At 34.3% G+C, this 25,325-nt stretch overlaps 1 long non-coding RNA gene across 1 annotated transcript; it reads left to right on the top strand.

The window, feature by feature from the left end:
• The first annotated feature begins 12,392 nt into the window (after positions 1-12,392).
• On the top strand, positions 12,393-24,177 carry LOC116423235. The gene is made up of 2 exons (XR_004233757.1): positions 12,393-13,102; positions 23,833-24,177. It is a non-coding gene; the product is annotated as an uncharacterized LOC116423235 (long non-coding RNA).
• Positions 24,178-25,325: the final 1,148 nt, after the last annotated feature.

The following is a 25,325-nucleotide window of genomic DNA, read 5'->3' as shown; positions in this document are numbered from 1 at the left end:
TGTGATCAGTAATGATCTCTAGTTCTTTCTTTGGTCATAAAGACCTTCCCTTCCACAGGTCTGAGAGGTAACTATCCTGGTTCCTCTAATTTATTAATAATTTCATTCCTTTACTGTCATAGGTCATGAACCCATTTTGACCTTCATATTGTTACGGTGTTAAGTGTGGATCAATAGCCTACTTTGCCATATTAGTTTCAATTTTCCCAGCAATTTTTTATGCAAACAGTAAGTTCTTATCCTAAAAGCTGAAGGGTCTTCTGGAATTTGTCAAAGACTACGGTTGCTATAGTTGTTGATTGTTTTATACACTTGAACCTAACCTATATCCACTGATCAACTATATCTATTCCTTAGCCAATACCAAATGGTTTTGTGTTCTTAACGACTGCTCATAATTTATAATTTTTTAGATTTGGTATAGCTAAGCCACCTTCATTTGATTTTTATCATTAATTCCCTCGAAGATTCTTACCTTTTGATTTTCCATATGAATTTTAGTTTATTTTCTCTAGATCGATTAAAATAGTTTTTGGGAGTCTGATTTGGTATAGCGCAAATAAATAGATTAGTTTAGGTAATATTGTCATCGTTTATATATTTGCTCTGCCCATCCAAGAGCATTTAATTTTCCAATTGGTTAGATCAGACTTAATTTGTGAAAAGTGGTCTGTAATTTTGCATCATAAAGTTTCTGATTTTCCCTTGACTAGATAGATTCCTAAATATTTTATATTATCAGTAGTTACTTTCAAATGGAATTTCCATTTTGTAACTGCTGCTGTTGATTTTGTTAGTGATATATAAGAATTGACTGACTATTGGGTTTATTTTTATAACCTGAAACTTTGCTAAAGTTGTGGATTATTTCTAATAACTTTTATAGTAATCTCTGGGGTTCTATCGAGTATACCATCATGTCATTAGGCAATGAGTGATAATTTGGTTTCCTATTGCTTAGTTCTTATTCCTTTAATCTCTTTTCAGCTCTTATTGCTAAAGTAGCTGTTTCTAATAATTCGATATATTAAATAGTTAACGGTGATTGTATTCACTCAGATCTTATAGGGAATGGTTGCGTTTGATCTCATTCATGATATTGTCTTACTGATGGTTTTAAATAGATGCTGCTATTATTTTAATGGAAAAGTCCATTTATTCCTACTCTCAAGTGTTTTTAATAGGATAGATGTTGGATTTTATCGAAATGCTTTTTCTTCATCTATTGTAGATGATCATATGGTTTTGGTGGTTTGCTATTGATATGTCATTATGCTTTAATGTTTTCCAATTATTGAACCAGCCCTGCATTCCTGTATATAAATCTACTTGGATTCACTAAGTGTAATTATCCTGGGGATGATTTTCTGTAGTCTTTCTGCTAATATCTTATTTAAGATTTTAGCATCAATATTATTAGAGGAGATTGGTCTATAGATTTTCTTTCTATGTTTTCAAGCCTACCTGTGTTTAGAGTATCAGTACCATGTTTCTGTGTCATAGAAGGAATTTGATAGTGGTGCTATCATTCCCTATTTTATCAAATAATTGTATATAGCATTGGAGCCAATTGTTCTTTTAAATTTTGGTAAAATTCATAGTATCCATCTGGTCCTGGGGATTTTTTCTTAGGGAGTTGTTTAATTGCTGGTTCTATTTCTTTTTCTGAAATGGGACTATTCAACAATTTTACTCCTCCTGTTAGTCTGGAGAAGTCTATATTGTTGGTAGGTAGTCATCCATTTACTTTAGGTTATCAAATTTATTGATAAGTTGGAGCAAAAAATCTTATTATTCTTCATTAATCTCTTCATTGCGTGGATTAATGTTCTCCTTTTATTTTAAGATGCTACTAATTTCATTTTCCTCCCTCCTTTCTAATGGGATTTAGCAGTAGCTTATCTATTTTATTGGCTTTTTGCATAGAACCAACTTTAGTTTTATTAATTAGTTCAATAGTTTTTTACTTTCAATATTTTTTATTTCTCCTTTTAATTTTAGGAATTTCCAATTTAGTAGTTTTGATTGGTTTTTTAATTTGGTCTTTTTGTAGTTTTTTTTTTTATTGCAAGCCAATTCATTAATCTTGTTGTTCTTCCTCTGTTTTATTCAATTAGCTCTAATGTGATATAAAATTCTTTATTACCGCTTTGGTGCATCCAAAATTTTGGAGATGTCTCATCATTGTCATTTGCATCTTGGTGAAATTTATTGAGATTGTATCTATAATTTGTGCTTCACCCAATCATTCTTTTTTTTTAATAGCCTTTTTTTAAGGATATATACATGGGTAACTTTTACAGTATTAACAATTGCAAACCTCTTGTTCTAACTTTTTCACCTCTTACTCCCTCTCTCCTAGCTGGCAGGATGACCAGTAGATGTTAAATATATTAAAATATAACTTAGATAATAAGTTATACATGACCAAAACATTATTTTGCTGTAAAAAAGAATCAGGCTCTAAATTATTGTACAATTAGTTGTGAAGGAAATCAAAATGCATTGTGCATAAATATAGGGATTGGGAATTTAATGTAATGGTTTTAGTCATCTCCCAGAGTTATTTTTGCATAGTAGTTCAATTATTTGCTTCATTAGAAATGATTTGGTTGATCTCGTTGCTGAGGATGGCCTTGATCCATCAGAACTGGTTCATCTAGTATTGTTGTTGAAGTATATAATGATCTCTCTGGTCCTTGCTCTTTCACTCAGTCATGTTCGTGTAGTCTCTCAGGCCTTTCTGAAATCATTCCTGTTGGTTCATTTCTTTACAGAACAGTCATATTCCATAATTTTCTATATGCCACAATTTATTCGCTATTCTTCCAACTGATGGACATCCATTCAGTTTCAGTTTTCTAGCCACTACAAAGGGATGCCACAAGCATTCGTGCAATACAGGTCCCTTTCCTTCTTTATAATCTCTTTTGGGATATAATCCGTAAGTAACACTCTGGATCAAAGGGTATGTAAGTTTGATAACTTTTTTGAGCATGTTTCAAATCTACTCTCAAATGGTTGGATTGTTTACAACTTCATCCAACAATGCATCAATGTCCCAGTTTTCCCTCATCCCTCCAACAATCATCATATGTTTTTCCTGTCATCTTAGCCAATCTGAAGGTGTGTGGTATTTGAGTTGTCTTAATTTGTATTTCTGATTAATGACTTGGAGATTTTTTATATGACTAGAAATAGTTTCAATTTCTTCATCTGAGAATTGTTGTTCATATCCTTTGACCATTTTTCAATTGGAGAATGGCTTGATTTTTATAAATTAGAGTTAATTTCATATATTTTGGAGATGAGGCCTTTATCAGAACCTTTGACTGTAAAAATATTTTCCAGTTTATTGCTTCCCTTCTAATCATGTTTGCATTAGTTTTGTTTTGTACAAAAAACTTTTAGTTTGGTACTAATCGAAATTTTGCTATTTTGTGATAGTTAATGATCTTGTTCTTCTTTGATCATAAAGACTTCCCTTCCTACAGGTCCTGAGAGGTAAACTATTCTATGTTCCTTAATTTTTAATAATTTATTCTTTATGCTTAGGTCATGAACTTCCATTTTGACCTTATCTTGGTTCATGGTGTTAAGTATGGATCAATGCCTAGTTTTGCATATTAGTTTCCAATTTTTCCATTGAATTTTTATCAAACAGTAAGTTCTTATCCAAAAGTTGGGATCTTTGGGTTTGTCAAAGATTAGGTTGTATATTTGTTGACTGTTTTGTCCCTTGAACCTAATCTATTCCACTGATCAACTAATCTATTCTTATGCTAATGCAAATAGTTTTGGTAATGCTGCTCTATAATATAATTTAGATCTGGTAAGCTAAGCTAACCTCATTTGATTTTTTTTCATTAATTCCTTGAAATTTTGACCTTTTGTTTTTCCATATGAACTTTGTTGTTATTTTTTAGGTCATTAAAATAGTTTTTTGGGAGTCTGATTGGTATAGGCTAAATAAATGATTAGTTTAGGTAATATTGTCATCTTTTATATTTTGCTCGCCCTATCCAAGAGCATTTAATATTTTCAATTGGTTAGATCAGACTTACATTTGTGTGAAAAGTGGTCTGTAATTTTGCTCATAAAGTTTCTGATTTTCCTTGGCAGATAGATTCTAATATTTTATATTATCAGTAGTTACTTTAAATGGAATTTCTTTTGTAACTCTGACTGTTGGATTTTGTTAGTGATATATAAGAATGCTTGATGACTTATGTGGGTTTATTTTATAACCACAACTTTGCTAAAGTTGTGGATTATTTCTAATAACTTTTTAGTAGAATCTCTGGGTTCCTAAGTATCCATCATGTCATCGGCAAAGAGTGATAATTTGGCTTCTCATTGCCTATTCTTTTGATTCCTTTAATCTTTTTCTAGTCTTTGATTGCTAGGCGTTTCTATACAATTTAATAGTAACGGTGATAGTGGGCAACCTTGTTTCACTCCAGATCTTATTGGAGAATGGTTGCGTTTGTCTCCATTACATATTGATGCTTACTGATGGTTTTAAATAGATACTGCTGATTATTTTAAGGAAAAGTCCATTTATTCCTATACTCTCAAGTGTTTTATAGGAATGGATGTTGGATTTTATCAAATGCTTTTCTGCATCTTTGAGATGATCATATGGTTTTTGTTAATTGTTATTACATGGCCAATTATATTGATAGTTTTCTAATATTGGAACCAGCCCTGGCATTCCTGGTATAAATCCTACTTGATCATAGTGTATTATTCTTGGAGATGATTTTCTGTAGTCTTTTTGCTAATATCTTATTTAAGATTTTGCATCATATTCATTAGGGAGATTGGTCTATAATTTTCTTGCTCTGTTTTCAGCCTACCTGGTTTTAGGTATCAGTACCATGTCTGTGTCATAGAAGGAATTTGATAGGACTCTTCTTCCCTATTTTTTCAAATAATTTATATAGCATTGGGGCAATTGTTCTTTAAATGTTTGGTAAAATTCAATGTAAATCCATCTGGTCCTGGGGATTTTTCTTAGGGAGTTGTTTAATTGCCTGTTCTATTTCTTTTTCTGAAATGGGATTTTCAAGCAATTTACTTCCTCCTCTGTTAGTCTGGGAAGTCTATATTTTGGAGGTAGTCATCCATTTCACTTAGGTTATCAAATTTATTGGCATAAAGTTGAGCAAAATAACTCTTATTTCTCAATTTCTCTTCATTGGTGGAAAGTTCTCCTTTTCATTTTTAAGACTACTAATTTCATTTTCTCTCCTCCTTTTTCTAATCAGATTTACAAAGGCTTATCTATTTTATTGGCTTTTTCATAGAACCAACTCTTAGTTTTATTAATTAGTTCAATAGTTTTTTACTTTCAATATTTTTAATTTCTCCTTTTAATTTTAGAATTTCCAATTTAGTATTTGATTGGGGGTTTTTAATTTGGTCTTTTTTTAGTTTTTTAGTTGAAGCCCAATTCATTAATCTTTTTCTCTCTGTTTTATTCAAGTAAGTCTCTAAGGATATAAAATTCCCTCTTATTACTGCTTTGGCTGCCTCACACAAATTTTGGTATGATGTCTCATCATTGTCATTATCTGGAGTGAAATTATTAATTGTATTTATAATTTGCTGCTTCACCCAATCATTCTTTAAGATGAGATTGTTTAGTTTCTAATTACTTTTTGGTCTATTTCCTAACTTTTTGTTGAATGTAAGTTTTTATTGCATCATGATCTGAAAAGAAAGCATTTACTATTTCTGCTTTCTTGCATTTAATTTTGAGGTCTTTTTTGTCTAATATATGGTCAATTTTTGAATAGGTTCATGAACTGCTGAGAAGAAAGTATATTCCTTTCTATCTCCATTCAATTTTTCTCCAAAGATCTAATATACCTAATTTTTCTAATATTCTATTTACTTTTTAATTTCTTTCTTATTTCTTTTTGTGGTTTGATTTGTCTAATTTGAGAGTGCAAGGTTGAGATCTCCCACTATTACAGTTTTGTTGTCTATTTCTTCTTGCAACTCTCTTAACTTCTCCTTTAGGAAGTTGATGCCATACCACTTGGTGCATATATGTTTAATATTGATATTGCTTCGTTGTTTATGCTTACCCTTTAGCAGGATGTAGTTTCCTTCCTTATCTCTTTAATTAGATCAATTTTGCTTTTGCTTGATCTGAGATAAGGATGGCTACCTGCTTTTTGACTTCAACTGAAGCATAATAGATTTTGCTCCAGCCTTTTACCTTTACTCTATATGTATCTCCTGCTTTAAATGTGTTTCTTGTAAACAATATATTGTAGGGTTCTGACTTTTGATCCAGTCTGCTATCTGTCTCCTCTTTATGAGGGAGTTCATCCCATTCACATTTCTGGTTAGAATTACTAAATCTGTATTTGCTGCCATCCTAATAACCCCAGATTATGCTTTACTTTTTCTTGCTCTCCCAACCTCTTTCCTTTTTAAACTTATGTACCCCTCTTTGTATACGATGCTTACCCTCTTTAGAATCTCTCCTCCCCTTTGAGTCTTTTTCCTTCCTTCCTTATTACCTTTTTCTTTTCCTTTTCCTCTCCCGGTTTTAATGAGGGCAGAGAATTTTTCTAAAACAAATGTCAATTATTTTTTTCTTTGAGCCTAACTCTGATGAGAGTAAGATTCACACAATGTTCCCTCTCTAAATTCCTCAAATATGATAAGTTCTTTTGCTCTTCGTGGGATGTGGTTTCCCTCTTTTTATCCCTCCTTCCCACCTTATTCTGCTATCATCCCTTTTCCATATCTACTTCCCTTTTTTATGTTATATCAGTAAAATCAAATTATACATGTATTCTTTTTGTATATCCACAACAGAAATACAATTCTCAAGAGTTATTTTTACCTTTTCTGCATCTCTTGAGTTCTATGGTTGGAGATCAAATTTTGTGTTTAGTTCTGGTTTTTTCCTTAGAAACAAATGGAATTCATTTGTTTCATTAAATGTCCATCTTCTTCCCTGGAAGAAAATGCTCAGCTTAGCTGGGTAGTTTATTCTTGGCTGCATCCCAAGTTCTTTTGCCTTTCGGAATATCAGATTCCAGGCCCTTCGGTCCTTTAATGTGGAGGCAGCCAGATCTTGGGTGATCCTTATTGTGGCACCTCGGTATTTAAATTGGTTTTTTTTTTGGCTGCTTGTAAAATTTTTTCCTTAATCTGATAGTTCTGAAATTTGGCCACAATATTCCTTGGGTTTTTATTTTAGGGTTTCTTTCAGAAGGTGTTCGATGAATTCTTTCAATGCCTATTTTACCTTCTGATTCTATTACATCTGGGCAGTTCTCTTTGATGATTTCTTGTAAAATAGTATCTAGGCTCTTTTTTTCATCATAGTTTTCGGAAAGTCCAATAATCCTCAGATTATCTCTCCTAGATCTATTTTCCAAGTCTGTCGTTTTTGCAAGTAGATAATTCATGTTTTTTTCCAGTTTGTCATTTTTTTGTTTTTGCTTGACTGATTCTTGCTGTCTCAATGAATCATTAGTTTCTATTTGTTCAGTTCTAATTTTTAAAGAATTATTTTCTTCATTAGCTTTTTTTACTTCTTTCTGTATATGTCCAATTGAGTTTTTAAATGTATTGTTTTGGTCTGTGGAATTTTTTTCCATTTCACTAATTTTTTTTTTAGTGAATTATTTTCTTTTTCCAATTCACAGATCCTATTTTCTTGCGAGTTCTTTGTCTTTTCCAATTCACAAATCCTACTTTCTAGTGAATTCTTTTTTTTCAATTCACATTCTTCTTTCCTGAGATTTTTTTTTTTCCAATTCACAAATTTTGTTTCCTGCACTTCCTGGGAATTTTTTATCTTTTCAATTCGTATTTCAGGAAGTTGTTGCTCTCTTGTAAGGGTTCTCTTTCCTTTCCCCATTTATCTTCTAACTCTCTTTTGAGACTTTTAATGGTCTCTTCTATGAGAGCATCATGTAAAGGAGGACAATCTGGTCCATGTTTGCTGTTTGCGGTCTCTTCAGGTTTGCTGACCTGCTCTTTTTCTGCATAGAAGCTGTTGATCATTCTTTTCATCTTTTTATTCATGTTTTAAAGCCTTTAGGGTATGTCTCCTAGGCAAGGGGGTTACCAGCTTCCTCTGCAGAGCAGGGAGAGATGTAAACCAATTTCCGGCTCCGAGGTATGGGAGTGCTCTGAGTGAGAGTTTTCCCTTCCCCCAACAGGAAGTGGATTCAGCACTGGCCGAGCTATGGAAGTGCCCAGTAGGGCTGTGTGGGTTAGCCATTGCTCTAGGCTAGAGACTAAGGGGTGAAAGTGTCACTGCCCCAGGCCAAAGCCTCTTGTGGGACTTTGAGTATTAGCAGCTGACCACATACTGCCCGATTTTCCCGGACTCTGCCCGGAACTCTGCCCCAACGTCTCTGCCTGATGCAAATCAGCCCTGCAAAAGCTCTATGGCCCCAAGCCGAGCCCCCCACTGCGCTGATTGGAGGCTAACCCGGGCTGTGTCCTCCTGCCGTGCAGGATCACAACTGCCCCAAGGAAAAGCCCCGTACTGTGGGCTGGGGCTGCGAGCTTGTGCTGAGATCTGTGCTTTCACTTTCGGTTTGAGGCTCTCCTCAGAACCTAATTTCTCTCCCAGTCTGCGCTGATCTGCCCCCTGGCCCCGGAAACAACCTTTTTTTTGGCAAGACTGCAGATTTTCTTTGGCTGGTGAGTTGTTCTACTTCTTATCTTTACGAATTGTAGCAGTCAAGACTATTTTTGAGGCTCAATATAATATTGATAAAGAGGGTAAGAGAAAAGCTTAGAAAGTCGCATGTGCCTTCTCCGCCATCTTGGCTCCGCCCCCCCCAGCAAGTCTAAAAGACCTATGATACATGTGTTGTCCATCTCCAGAGAAAGAAGTGGTGGATCCTGAATGAAAATTAAAAAATATTTTTTCTTTACTTTCTTATTTTCCTTGGTTTTGGTATAAGTAATGTCAGCATGACTTACTTGGAAATGTGTTTTGCATGAACACATGTATAACATGCCAAACTGCTTGCCTTCTCAATGAGCAGGAGGAGGAAAAAAGGAAGAGAAGTTGGAACTCAGAAAAATGTTAAAATTGTTTTTCATGTAATTGTTGAAAACAATTAAATATTAAATCATTAAAAATAATAAAAACAACAAAATCCATATTATTATGTTGATCAATGCAGAAAAAAGCTTTTGACAAAATATTGATCTATTTTCATTTATAAAAACACTAGAGAGCATAAGAATAAATAAAGCCTTTCTTAATTTCTTTAATTTTGTATTATCTAAAACCCAAAGCAATCCTCAACATAGATAAACTAGAAGTTTTCCCAATAAGATCAGTGGTAAATTGAGGATATTCATTGTTACTACTATTATCAGATATTGTATTAGAAATACTAGCTATAGCAATATGACAACAAAAGAAACTGAAGGCATAAAATAGACAATGCAGAAATAAAACTCTCAATCTTTTCTAAATGATAAGATCGTATATTTGGAAAACCCTATAGAATCAACTAAAAAAACTAATTGAAGCAAACGTTACCATAGTTTCAGAGTATAAAATAAATCAACATGTCATCAATGCCTCTATATATTACCAACAAAATCCAATAGGAAGAGAAAAGAAGAGAAATTTGATTTAAAACAAAAGCAAACATTATCAAATACTTAGTAGAATCCCTACCATGGCAAATTCAAGGACTATATGACAATTTCAAAACACTTTTCATACAAGTAAAGAGAGATCTAATTAATTGTTCATGGATAGGTCAATCCAACATAACCAAAATGACAAAATGACAACCCAAGTTAATTTATATGATACCAATGAAATTACCAAAGAATTATTTTACAGAGTTAGAAAAAAAACATAACAAAATCCATCTGGAAGAACAAAAGGTCAAGAATATTAAAGAAATCAAAGAAAAACATGTTAAGGAAGTAAACCTAGCAGTACCAGATTCCAAAGTATATTACAAAGTGATAATCATTAAAACAATCTAAGAAACAAAGTGGTGGATCCATAGAATTTATTGGGTATACAATTTATAGTAGGAAATAACTACAGTAATGTAATATTTGATAAACTCAAAAAGTGAACTTTGGGCTGTACAGTTTGACAAGAATGTTGAGACAACTAGAAATCAGTTTGAAGAAAGTGGCATAGAACAATATTTCACATCGTATGCCAACATAATGTCAAAATAGATAAATAATTTAGTCATAAAGGTGATATCATGTAAATTAAGAGAGCATGGAAAATTTTACCTGTCAGAACTATGGATGAGGGAAAAGTTTATGAGAAAGAGAGAGAGAGAGAGAGAGAGAGAGAGAGAGAGAGAGCGAGCACATAGGAAGTAACTTGATAATTTTGACTATATAAAATTAAAAAGGATTTGCACAAATAAAATCAATGCAGTCAAAATTAGAAGAAAAGCAGAAAACTTGGGGGGAGAGGAAAATAGCAACTTTTTCTAATAAAGATGTCATTTGCAAAATACATAAAGAACTAAACCAAAATTACAAAATTAAATACATATGAATGTGCAGTTTTTAGATAAATAAATCAAAATTATTAATAGTCACATAAAAATACGCTAAATCAATATTGATTAAAGAAATTCAAATTAAAACAATTCTGAAATACCACCTCACACCAGATTGTCTAACATAACAGAAAAAAATTAGATAAATCCTGAAAAGGTGTGGAAAAATTGCAACACTAATGCTCTATGGATAGAGTTCTGAACTAGTCCATACATTCTGGAGGACAATTTGGAACTAGATCCAAAGGGTTTTAAAATTATGCATTTGCTTTGACCTAGAAATGCCACTTCTAAGTCTCTATCCTAAAGAGAGTGAAGAAAATGGAGAGTGAAGAAGAATGTTGTGCTACAGGAAACAATGAGTAAGATGATTTCAGAAAAATCTGGAAAGACATATACAGTGATTAAAAGTGAAGTGAGCAGAACCTGAAAAAGAGCAACATTATAACAATTATCAAAAGTGGAAAAAACTTAGCTACTCTGATCAATAGGATGATCCATAAGGACCTATGATGAAAAATGCTATCCATCTCCAGAGAAAGAACTGATAGACACTGGGTGCTAATTAAAATATATTTTAACTTTATTTTTCTTGCTTTTTATTGAAATTTTTTGTCCACCTGGTTAATATTTATTGGGTATACAACTTTTGTCTTGATTCTGCATGTGTGATTAATGTCATTTTACTTCTCAATAGGTGGGAAAGAACTTGGTACTCAAATTTTTAATATAAATATTAAAAATAAATAAACTGAAACAAATTCCTTAAAGATTAATGGCTGAAAGTTAGTCTCTCCAATGTATGGATTAATGGGAATTGGATAAAAGGAGAGGTTAAGATGAGAATTAGGTTAAGAAACAGGAGGACAAGGTAGTACATAGAAATAAAGCAGAGGCGTCAGGAAGGGCAGTAAAGAAGAGATACACATAAACAAAATAATAAAGATTAGGAGTAAAATTTATTAGATTTTTAAAAGCAAGAGTAGTAATCATGATTTCAGACAAAATTAAAACCAAAATAGTTTTAATCAAAAGAGAAAATAAGGAAACTACACTATATGGCAGTCATATTAATCAATAACGCTTTACACTAAAATAACTATTTAAAATAACTAGACAGCATAAGGTTAGGATACTGCTGATTTATAAAAATATGGAAAGATGGACTTATGAAGATAAATATTCTCTACTTTCTTAGATAAAGAGGACAAACCAGCATAGTGCGGTCTTATAGGGATGCATTCAAATGTGTATGCATATATATGTATATGATTATAGATATCTATGTATATATATTCACATATGTGCATATATACACACATATATATGTAGATATATATATAAATATAGTTGTACTTAACTGTAGCCTTCTTGGGGAGGGAGAAAGGAAAGGGAGGAAAGGAATAAAATAAAAACTGCACAGCAGAGAACTAAAGAAAATCTACAAGGAAGCAAAGAAAAGGTAGACAGCTCAAAACATGATGTGTGATATTTGTGTAGACTTTCTTGAAATAAAAATGTATTGCTTTATATTTTGAATTCTCTAATGTTCTGTTGTGCTTGAAACAGTGTTTTTCTTTTTCTAGTTTTTTAAAATTAATTGTTTTTTTTTTTTAAAAAAAAAGACATTTTCAAATCTGACTTCAGACACTTAACACTTCCTAGCTATGTGACTCTGGGCAAGTCACTTAACCCCAAGTGCCTCAGCAAAAAAAAAAAAAAAAAAAAAAAAAAAAGGAAGAAAGAAAGAAAGGAAGAAAGGAAGAAAGAAAGAAAGGAAGGAAGGAGGGAAGGAAGGAAGGAAGGAAGGAAGGAAGGAAGGAAGGAAGGAAGGAAGGAAGGAAGGAAGGAAGGAAGTTTTAGCTTTTTTCCATTACTTCTTTTTCTGACATTAATAGGTCCATTTTTTTCTGATATTCTAGTTTCTCCCTAGACACCTCATCCAGTTATTTTACTGGCTAATAGTAAATTCTTATTCCAGGGCAGACACTAGCTTACTCTCTATAGAAAGTTAATCAAGTGCCTCATCAAGCCTTAATTAGACTGGATTCATACTCCAAAATTCCAGGAACAAAGAGCACCCAAGGGTACGTGGCAGCTGCCTAAAATGCAATGAGGGGCACTGAAATAGCCCTAATGGCAGTGAATATGATGCTCAGGAGAGGTAAAAGTCACTTTCTATGGGTGTTGTGATTTTATTAGTATAAAAAACTCCCACAAATGCAGATTTGCAACAGTTCTACAACTTAAAGTCTTTAGATAGTTGCCTAGTGTACTAAGATGTTAAGAAAATTGCCCAGAGTCACAGAACCAGAAATTTGCCCAGAGTCACAGAACCAGGAGAGGTCAGAGGCAGGATTCAACTCAAGGTTTTTCTGATTTTGCAGGCAGTTTTTTATCCTTTATGCTTAAAGCAATTATGACTCATAAATACCCTATTCATTGTACCTTGGAGGAATAGAAGGCAACTGGAGACTCATTGGTTCAACTCTTATTTTACAGATAAAGAAATCAAGAGAAACCTGGAACAGTTAAGTAACTTTGCTAAAGTCACATAGGTAAGACAAACTCAAGGATTCTTCCCAAGGTACTACCTTGCCTCCCATCATTCATCTAAATATATGACTTAGCACTTACTCTTTGCAAATATGTTAAGTGCAAAGTAAATAAGATTTGTTTCCTATCCTCCAAAAACTTTTAACCTAGTAGAAGAAATTATATTTATTCATTCAACCAAACTTGATTAAGCATTTATTTCGGGTGGGAATGTTACTAAGAACTGGAGTTCAAGATACACTTCCTATAGAAGATGGCACTTGATAAAAATGACAAAAACTGAATCTTGACAAAACGTAGGGATTTTATGAGGCAGAAGTAAGGAGAAAGAATTCTTCAGGACGTGAGAAACAGACTGCTCAAAAGTGTGGAGTTACTATGGCACATGAATAGAGTTCAGCAGAAATGTACAATATGTGAAAAGAGTAATGTCCAATAAACCTGGAAAATTACATCAGAGTCAAGTTGTAAAGACTTTAAAAATTAAACAGGGGAATTTTGTTCATTTATCCAAGAGACAAAAGAGGAAATATCGAAGTTTCATGTATAAGGAAAAGATGTGAAAGCTATGCTTTAGGAATATCAATAGCAGATTATGGTGGATGAATCAGAGAAGAGACAAGAAGCAATTAGGCATCCACTGCAATAGTCTGGGAGAAAGGTATTGAGAGTCTGGACTATGATAATTATGGTGTGAGTAAAGAGAAGAAGATGGATATGAAAGATACAGAGGAGTTAGAATCAATAAAACTTGACAACTTATTATTTCTGAGGGACAAGGGAGAAGAAATAATAAAGATTGGTTCTGAAACTGAAAATCAAGGTGTGGGGAAAGATGTTGTTTTCTAAGGGAAAAAAATAAAGATAGAAATAGAAGAGTGTGGAGATAGAAATAAGAGATACAAATATATTAAGAAATGAGGTGATGCAGGCAAGATAATGAGTTCTATTCAGGGGAAGAGATCTATGATGATTACCTTAATCAAACTCATAGCCAAAATAACAGTAGTAATGATGATAGCCATATGGCAGGGATTAGCAAAAAGAATTAGCAACTGACTACTTGGGTGACCTTGGATAAATTACCCAGACTTTTGAAAATCCTTGCAACTCTAGCTCTATGAATGTAGAACCCTTAGGTAAATAAATTATAAAATGAATTAAATGAAATGTGTCTCAGTATGTATAACAAGCATTGTGACATTGGATCCAAAATCATGAGAGTCAGGGAGAGAGAAATAGGAAGAGGAAGAGGAGAGGAAGAAAGATCAAGGGAAGGGGGACAAAACAAGACAAGACAGCCCATGAAGATCCTGAAGCAGATTTGAGGATTTTAAAAAGGGAATAAAAACAAAAGTCTAGGAAAAGAATGAAAAGGAGATTCTATATAGATAGAAGAAAACTTAGGGAAAAAGAGTGTCAGGAAAAAAGTAGGGAGGAGAGAGAGTGCATAGTAGAAGGAGGGGTGAACAGTGTCAAAAGCCTCAGATTCCTGGCTAAGAAGAGAAAAAAAGACTGAGTTCAAAATCTAGTTTATCAAATAATGAGCATATTGCCTAAGTGTGTATAACAAGCATTGTGACATTTGATCCAAAATCATGAGAGTCAGGGAGAGAGAAATAGGAAGAGGAAGAGGAGAAGAAGAAAGATCAAGGGAAGGGAGACAAAACAAGACAAGACAAGACAAGACAGCCCATGAAGCCCCTGAAGCACATTTGAGGATTTTAAAAAGGGAATAAAAACAGCACTCTAGGAAAAGAATGAAAAGGAGATTCTATATAGATAGAAGAAAACTTAGGGAAAAAGAGTGTCAGGAAAAAAGTACTGAGGAAAGTGCATAGTAGAAGGAGGGGTGAACAGTGTCAAAAGCCTCAGATTCCTGGCTAAGGAGAGAAAAAAAGACTGAGTTCAAAATCTAGTTTATCAAATAATGAGCATGTTGTCTAAGAATTCAGTTTTCTTCAAATGTAAAGTGGTAATGTCTGCCTTCCTTACCTCGTGGAGCCTGTGGGAAAAAAATTAAAATGACAGATTAAAACACCTACTACTACATCTGGTTAGCTGGAAACTGGACAAACATATAAACTCAAGTTACCACACTATTATGTTTCTAATGGAAGACAAGACAAGACCTGAGAACAGAGTTCCAATACCATGACCTTCATGCAAAGGTTCTGTTCAAGGTGGCTGGAGCCTGATTGATGACCAGTCCATTGGTCCATGGTAGCACTTTTCTACCCTCTTATCAATGTCTACTTTGATGTTTCCTCATCATATTTATCTACATTCAGTTGTCAGTCAGCTAGCATTTATTAAGCACATAAGAAGTGAAAGCCTAATGATAATGCATGCTATAAGGTCTGCCAATATACCCAGCTCACCCTCTGGCCATGACTTCATCTATGGTATTGGGAGAGATGCAACTGATTAAAGGAAGCTGGCATCCATGAAATGTTATATCAACCTCACGAAAAACATAAAGGGAACTTAGGACTTCAAATACTCCAGTATTTAACACAACACCTGGCACATGTGGCCAGTCCAGTAACATTAGACTTATCAGAGTATCTTGTGTAGGTTTATTTTCCAGTTGATGAGGCTCTGCTAAAGGCCTCCTCTGTTTTCTCATTGGGTCTGTTACCTCCCCTTCACCTCTCCTAATTCTAACTATCTTAGAAGACACAGTTCAAGGTTTCTCATGACACAGTAAGATAGACTCATAGTGAGCTATATTTAAATTCAGAAGTACTTAGTTCTAATCTTGAGAATTTCCCAGCTATGTGGATGTAGGTCAGCTTCTTAACCTCTTTCAGCTTCAGCTTCTTCATCTGTAAAATGGATAATGATAGCTCCTACGTTACAGGGTTATTATGAGATAGAATGAGATCAAATGGCCCAAATGCTTTGAAAATCTTAAAATACTGTACAAATTTAACTATTTAAGCTAATACTGACCCCTCTGTATCTCTGAACTCCTTGTGAACTCATAACTGGTCCCATACAAGTTATTACTTAATTTCTTTCAGCTTAATTATTTCTCTGAGAGTAAGAATTGGGGTTTGATTTTTTTTATATTCCTCTCCCCTACAACATCTAGCACAGAGCTATATTTTTAATATAGTCAGGGCTCAACAAAAATATATTGATTGATGAGATCATCTCTTGTGCATGAATGTTTTATAGTTATTCCTTGCAATGTATTTGTTTTAGACCCTTAAGTAAGAAAGTTATTTAAAAACATACTTCTGCAGCAGTTATCTAAGTGCCTAGATTCCAATGCTATGACTTGTGCTATAAAATTAATAAAAAATAGATTTATGATGCTTTGCAATGCAAATTTTTTAAAAGATGCTGCATGGGTGAGCCAGTTTAATAAAAAAAAAAGATAATACAATTTCTGTTTAAAATTGAAGAGCTTGGGATTAGTCATTAATTTAGTGTAGTGATTTCCATTTTTTATTTTTTTGCTTCTAGCATGTATGTAGTTAAGATCTTTGACAGAATTTTTTTATAATTATAAGGATATATAAAACATAAGTCTTCACCAAATATGAGGTTCTGGAAGCAAATAAAATTTCAGAGTCTTGAAGATTAGAGGGACTTTGCAATAGCTCAGCAAAGCAAAAATAAATAAATAAATAAATAAGGCAAGTTGTCTTCTATGGCCTGTTAAGAACACTTGAACAGTCTCTTAGATGGAAGATTCACATGAAAATCTATTCCTATAATGATAGACATTTGCTTAATCAATAAGCATTTAATAAGTACGTAATGTATAATCAGCACCATGCTAGGAAGTGGGGATATAGAGAATAAAAAGAAACAGCTCATGAAGTTTAAAATTGGTCATGGGAGATATTATGTATACATGTAAGGCAATATAAAAAAAGTCTATAAAATGAACACATAAAATAATTTGAAAGTAGATGGGCATGAAAATGCAATATCCATGGGGACTGGGAATAGGAGAATAAAGAAAGGCCTGATGAAGATGAACTGACAAGAGAAAAGGCTAATGTATAGAAGTTGTTACTTTGACTAAAATGATAGTGGTTGCCTCCAAGGCAAATAAGTGTATCAAAGCTTCTCAGATAATTTTGCTCTGTCATGTTCATTTAAGACTCATTCAGCTTGACTGGATTTCTAGTCCACTGATTCCCATTCTTCTTGATTTTCTCCCTCTTTGGTGGCTGATATCTATGAACGTCAGAAAGACTGAATATATTAATATGTTCAACTTCACACACCACTGAAATAATGAAATGCCTGATGACCAGATTTGAACTATGAGGATTCCAGGGAACTAAGATTCTGGAACCATTTATTGTTCTTCGCCTGCTCCTTCTCCACTCCCAAAGGTCAATGGGGATCATCTCTTATCCTAGATCAACTTGCCCTTTTGTTTTCCAAAACAATAATGATTGATTTGTCAATTGCTAACCTTCAGACTTAACTTCACATTTGTGTTCAACCCAATCCAAATTGATAATAAGTAGGGGTGTGCCTATTAATATTTAACAACTGACTCTCAAGTAAGAGGTGGGGATAAAGAATGTATGTAGGACACACTTTAAAGTTGAATTTGCATTTTTATCATATTCTTCAGCACTTTTTAAAGTCTAGAAAATCAAAAATAAATCAAGTACTAATTTATAGCACTTGCTGATTTCAGAGGTATTTACACTGAAAAATGAACAGTGGGTTCCCTGGAGTCAATTTGAGTGGGCTCCCAGCAGACCCCTGACATTAAAACAATCCAGGTGGTACAGCTCATCTCAGCATCAGCTTCTGACCTTTTATCTCATTTTCAATTACTGGGCATTTGCCTTTTTCCTAGTTGCCAGGCCTGATTCCTCTTCCTCTCCCTTCACGTTATTTTGCTTCTTCATTAATTCCTTCTGCCTTGTCACATCCCCATCTTTCCAAATATATTTCAATTTAGTTCAACAATCACTAATTAAGTGCTACTGGGGAGACATTATAGAGTAAGACATAGGGCACAATGCCTGGCACATAGTATGTGGCTAATAAATGTTCAATAATTGACTACATCTAGTTATGTATGTGTGTATTATTGACTTGACCAGGATCACACAGCTAGTGTCAGAGGTCAGATTTGAACTCAAAGCCTTCTAATTCAGGACCAGTGATCTAGACTCTGCCCCATCTAGATGTTCCACTTGACTATATTTAAAAGAATAATATAGCATCTAAGTTGGATACTAGCTCTGACATACAACCTTAGGCAAGTCACTTTTCTCTATACCTCAGTTTACTTACCTATAAAATGAATGAGTTGGATTACATAATTTCCAATGTCCATTCTAACTCTAGAGCAACAGCTTTCTTATCCTAACCAGAGTTGAAATTAGGTGCCAGGCATGGTGCCAGACTCAGGAGTTTATATTCTTCTCTAGTCTTGCCTCTGAAATCTAGTAACAACCGTGTACACCTAATGACAGTCCTATCTTATGTCTAAAGTTACATTTATTGTAAATTTCCAATACCCTTGCCACCATTTTCTGCTACCTGCTGGGTCATCTAACCATTGTCTATTTCCCTAACCCTGGATATCCCCATGCCTCCCTCAATTTTTTTCTTTTGCCTACTGACATTACTTTCACAATCCACATTTTTGTGATAAGCAGCCTGATTTTAGCATTTTCTTCATCTAATAGACCTAGTGTATTCAAGTAAATATAACTAATACAGATAAATCCAAAGTATTTCATTAAAATAGGCTTCTCCAAACCCATTAGTATTAGGTCAACTGGAACATTGATCTTCAAAATATCAACGAAATCAAACTAACTATACACTGATGTGTTAACTGACTTCACTGGTACATATCATAGCCCTGTCAATCTCAGAAAATATCCTTCAAGTATTTTGTGACCCTTCAAAAATTCCTCATCCTGTGGCTAACCTGGTGACAAACTACTCTAAATGTAGCTAAACTAGTCCTCAAACAAAAGAGAGACCATCTAATGCTGAAAAAATATTCCAAGACTTTTTACACTAGTGAGAGCTTTTTCTCTCAGTATATTAGAGAGAGTTTTTCCTCTCAGTATAGTTTTAAGAACCCAAATGTGATTCCTATGTCACAATGAGTCATCTGTGGAGGCCATCAGTAGAGATCCTTACCTAATCAAGTGAAAAATTAACCTAACCTCCTAAGATATCCTAAGGAGTCTGCTACTAGGATACATGGAATAAATGGAAAGCCAAGTTCCTACTAGATTCCTAGTGAGGCTGATGAAACACTTCATGTATTCTAATCCCCTGAGTCAAATGCAAATCTTCCAACATTATAAATATATTTATGGCTAGGGAGTATGTTCAACCTACATTACTAATTGTTGATCAATCAACTAATATTGATTAAGCACTTACTAATACTGTCAAGCAACACCTGAAGTGCTGGGTATACAAATTTTGTTGTTCAATCATATCAAATTCTTCATGACACCATTTGGATTTTTCTTGGCAAAGTGGTTTGCCATTTCTTTCTCAAGGTTATTTTATAATGAGGAAACTGAGATAAATGGAATTAAGTGACTTTCCTAGGGTTACACAGCTAGTAAATGTTTAAGACCAGATTCAAACTCAAGAAAGTTGAATTTTCCTGTCTCCAGGCCCAGCACTCTATGCCACTGCATTACCTTGATGCCCTATAGGTATACAAATACAGTGAATGAATTCAAATGGTGAGCAATAAAGATATAACTAAACATATCTAAAAATATAAAGAAAATAAATATAATTATAAACAAAATAGTTAAATATAGTGTCATTAGGATGTACTAGTATGTGAGGGAATCAGAAAAGGCTTCAGAAAATAATGCTTAAACTATGTCTTGAAGGGAGAAAGGGGATTCTTTGAGGATTAGGTCAGCAAGGAGAATATTCCAAGAATAGAAAAGCAACAAGAACAAAGGCATAGAGGCACCTAAATAGCACAGTGATTAAAACACCAGCCCTGAAGTCAGGAGGACACGAGTTCAACTCCAGCCTCACACTACCTGTGTGACTTTGGGCAAGTCATTTAATCACAAGTGCCCATTAAAAATGATTTTAAAAATAAAAGAACAAAGGCAAACTTGGGAAATATAGTATCATGTGTAAGGGAAAAAAAGATGGCCATTTGACTGTATCTCAGAGGACAGGAAGGAAAATAGTGTCCAAAGAGGCTGGAAATGGAGGTTATTTGAGCTCCACAAGAGGTTATCTAAACATGCCTAGGACTAAAGATGAGTATGAAGAAGAGATGTCAGCATAAATATTGATTATTGTATCAGAAATTGTAAATTATACCATGGTCTAGAATATTTGAATTCTAATTTCAGTTCATAGCAAATCATTTAACTTGCTTTTGTTTTCTTTTTTAGAAAATGGTTTCATAACTTGAATTTATATATTTTTCTGATTTTAAATATGATTTTTCATCTAATGTTTTAGTTTTACTCAATAGGTATTCCATGAGATAGAAGTGATAATGGCTACCCTCTCTAATTTAGACAGGAAAAATATTGAGCCTTTAGCTATATTTTGTCAGGGGAGGAGCTCAAACTTGATCACTAGCTTTCTACCTCTTTTCCACTAAACTCCATGGCTTCTCCAACAAAAATGATGAATGTTAGTGGGGTATTACCTCTGAAGTATATTGATCTTGCTGAAGATTAAGCTTTAACATGCCCTAAGATATCTAAAGTTTATCATTAAGACAACCAATAAAAAGATGTTACAAGTAAAAGTTATTGGAGTTTTGTTTGTTCATTTGTCTTTTTTTTTTTTCATTTCAAATATGGAGAGGAATTTTTCTTCAGAAGAGAGGGTTGGCTAACACTGACTCTCAGAGATAGGCTATAAGGATAAAAATATGTTATGGAAGCTTTCCCAGAGCTCTGCCATTGTATCTAAATTATGACCCCAAACAACTCAGCTGTTGCAGATTTATCTTTAGATTATTGGAGACCTATTATGGTTATTAATTATACTGGCAAGATAATATCTTTAAAGAAATTTATCCTTCTATTGACCAAAAGAACAAGTAAACTGGAGGCTGAACTGTAGATGAATTTTATTCAATTACCAGTTTAAACTCTGAGATGATGAGGTGGAAGGAAGTGAGAACAACATCAAGAAAAAAATGGTAGTGACTTGTTCATTCAATGCTTAGTTATCTAATAAATTGCTACTATTCTCAGGTGGAAATGCCAGCCAAGAGTCCAACACATTTCCTTTCATTTGTTTCTAAATCTATTTCCTGGTCAATCAGTTCCCAAGAATTAAATTTAAATGGCAGAGATGGCTGAAGCCCAATCCAAAAACTGCAATTTTCTAAGGTCAATGAAATGGCTCTTGAGCTCTATGTTTGAATTGTAGAAATAATAGACAGGTAGCATGTTACAATGGAAAATGGGCTGCATTTGGAATCAGAAGAAGTTGGCTCACATCCTTTGTGTATCTGTGTTGTCTGCAACAATGTATTTAACTTCTCTGGCTCTCTATATCCTCATCTCTAAATAAAGAGGATAGACTCAATGAACTTTCAAATGCCTTCTAGCTCTAAAAAAAATAACCCTATGATCTTATAATTTTATGTTTACCCCAATTCCTATAACTGTAAAATGAGGATTATAATTGCATCTATCTCCCAGCATTGTTGTGAGGATTAAATGAAAAAAAATTGTAAAATACAACACGGTGCCTGGTATATAGTAGGTGACTAATAAATGTTTTTTCACTTATAGAAGACAAAATTGAGGCCCTGAGAAATGAAGAAACTTGTTTAAGATTATACAAGGAATAACCATAAGAACCAGAATTTGAATCTATCTTCTCTAAATACAAATCTAGTGTTCTGTCCCCACTTGTTAAGTCCCTCCCACCACCAGAGAGATGGAAGGAGTGAAGAAACTAAGGGAGAAAACAATAGACACCCCCAAAACTCTGCATAGATAAATGTTTTTTTTTTCCATCTCTCACCCCTGCTTCTCTTACCATGTAGTCTATTGCCAATGGTTCAAGCTGTTAGCAATCTTGGAAGGATTCCAGCTTGGTAATGGATTTGAGATGGCTAAAATGTTCCCAATGGGCCAATGGAGAGGTAATGATGAGACCGCAGGGATTTGCCTTTGTTACCGTGGAATTTCTCCCTCCCTCTCTTTCATTCCATCAGTGCAAAGGGAAATTTGAGGGGAGAAAACAACCTGGACATTTGCAAATGTCTAAGCAAATTTGTTGACATGCTCCGATAAGCATCTGCTAACATTCACAGAGAGGATTCTGTAAGCCACATGCCAGGCAATCTGGGGCCAGTGAAATGAGGATCCCTCAAGAAAAGACCTCAAGCAAAATGGGTGGGTGGGGGGTAAAAGAAGAGGTATCAGAAGATAATTGAGAGCTAACTATAAAAATTTCATTATGGAGGAAGACGAAGGGGAAATGAAGGAAGACAAGGAAGGGATTTCTTCTACAACAAAGATAGTTTTCAGTTTAAAGGGGAAAAACTTTTAAAAATTAATAAATGCTATCAGTATTATTTCTGCTATTATTATTGTGGTTTTCAGCTATAAAACCAAATAGTTAAATACTGAATATTCAGACCAAACCAGTGGCCCAAGCCAAAATTAAATGCTGGTTTCTTTTTGTGCTGCACATTGTTTCAAGGAGCACTGAAAACTTATAATAAAAATAAATAAAAATTCCAGTAAAAAAGAAACTCTCAAAGCACTATTCTCTGACCCTTCCCTACCCCATTTAATAATTCATTTTTAATATTTTCTTCTTCCTTTATCTAAAAGCTCAAAATTGAACCTTCAGGATAAGCAGTTACAGGCAACATGACACTGTGGAAAGAGCCTTGGTATTAGTCAGAGAACTTGTGTTTGAATCTCATCTCTGATATACTATACTCTGATACTACCTATATAATCTTGAGAAAGTCATTTAACTCCTCAGAGTCTCAGTTTTCATACCTGTAAAATGGGGAGATTTGACTATGATCTCTTTGAAATGTGGTACTCTGATTCCATAAACAATGCTGGCTCTTTTATGATAATTACTAGTCCATCCCTGTCATTCTTTCACATGCCAGCCCTTCGAAAGAACAGAGTTGGAAAAGGTAGAAGCTCTTGCTGTTTGTGTCACATAAAAGGATTAAAAATATTCTTCTGCTCTTATGTCCTCTTTCTTGCATTTGATTTATTACTACGTGAATCTTCCCTACCCCTCTATCCCATAAAGGCCAACTCCAGAGGATAGGCTGGAAAAATTCCTGTAATACTAAACTACTAGGTTGAATTTTCAAAAGCAACAGGTCACTGTCCTTCTGAGTTTTTGTTTCTTTATAGAAAAGTACAGAAAATATTGGATATTATCCCAGGCCAATGGATAAATGACCAATTTCTCTTATGCATGACCCAGATCCCCTTGATTCCAATGCCCTTTTTCCATGTAGTCCTTCATCCTCTACTTCAAAACCCTACCTTCTCTTTCCTTGTTACAGAGCATTGCTTTGCTCAATTTCTAAGACTGCCTCTAAGTCCTTTAATTGACCTTACCCCTCTTTTTTGTGCTTGCTTCTCCTAGTCCAATATGTACCCTCCAGACTAGGATCCCCATGAAGAGTAGCACCCTGGGAAATGCTGCCATTTAGGAAATCAAAAGAAAATGTCTGAATAGTTCCTTATCTATTAGGAGGCTGATGAGAAGTATAATTCTTTCACAGCTGGAAGGAGTGACTGAAGAATCAGAAGAAGAAGCTTCTTGAACAAGAAAGATGGTAGTAAACTTTTGAAGCCACAGGCCAGTACCAGAAGCCAGAAGATGGCAAAAGAAGGGTGACACAAGGATATGAGTCATTCAAAAAAGGAATATTCTGCTTGGACAGAAGTTTGCAGTTTTCCTAAATGTTTCTGTCTCTAGAACTTGGTGAATGTCTGTCTTATTATTGCTTGGTGTACTGGCATCATTTATTTGCAGAAGTTTCTTGTTCTCTCTAAACTTTATTTGTTGTATGTTCTTACGTAATAGGTCTTGTCTCCAGATAAAAATAAACTGATCTTTACTGCATTGTTTGCTATAAAGGATTGAGAATCTATCTGAAGTGTTCCATTTTTCTCCTCTCCTCCCCTTTCCTTTTCCTTCATTTTCTTTCTCTGTCTCTCTCTGTCTCTCTCTGTCTCTCTCTCTCTCTCTCTCTCTCTCTCTCTCTCTCTCTCTCTCTGTCTCTCTCTCTCTGTCTCTCTGTCTCTCTGTCTCTCTGTGTTTTTCTGCCTCGGCCTCTCTATCTCTGTCAGTATGTGTGTTTTTCTGAGTGTGTGTGTGTCTCTGTGTCTTTGTCTCTCTTTCTTTGTGTTTCTGGGTATGTGTGTATCTCTGTCTCTCTATCTCTGTCTTTATCTCTGTCTGTCTCTCTCCCTCTCTCTGTCTCTCTCTTTCTCTCCCTCCTTCCCTCCCCCCTTTTCTCCTTCTCATTCATCTGCCTATAGAAAAAATACAACTGGGGAAATACATAATTCATTTTTAAAATTTCCATTGACTTACTTTTTTACACTTTATACTCATCTGGAGCATCACACAGATTAAGCCATTTAAAAATACTTCTGTATTTATTTATTCAATCTCCAATATTTGTTAAGCACTTTTTGGCTATGAGGAATTGTGTTTGATGCTGTGAGTGATGCAGACAAACAAGACAAAGATGCTCCATCACAGCCCTCTGATGTCTTGTTATCATAACCTTGGGTTCTTAAAGGACATCGTAACCCAGCACAATTTCAGTTACTTTCTACTCAGCTAGGAAAGCATTGATTGTGGAACCAGCACTGTACTTTTCTTCATTCCTGTTCCATGTTAAACTTTATGACACAAACAGTCCAACTCATGCCTTGATTCCCCAAAGGCTATATATAATCTATGCATATTCAGAGAGTGCCTATTCAACCTTGAATGTGGTCCTGGATATTTTACTGCAGAGAAAATCAAGGAGACACTATAATCATTTATACCAGGCAGTACATGCTCTACTTGCAAGCCCTGTTTTCAATGCGACATGACTAAGAGGTCTGAAAGTTGTCTCATCCATGTTAAAATATAAACAGTATAAAAGACCTTTATTTCACAGAAAGGACTTGCTGCTCTTCAGAGTCTTTTGTGGGTAATACAGATAGAACCATAGCTTTTCTAAAAAGGAATGGGAAACAATGTCATACTCTTAAA

Source organism: Sarcophilus harrisii, chromosome 1, assembly GCF_902635505.1.
Source record: "Sarcophilus harrisii chromosome 1, mSarHar1.11, whole genome shotgun sequence".
Classification (NCBI taxonomy): domain Eukaryota; kingdom Metazoa; phylum Chordata; class Mammalia; order Dasyuromorphia; family Dasyuridae; genus Sarcophilus; species Sarcophilus harrisii.
This window is presented reverse-complemented; position numbering and strand designations above follow the sequence as displayed.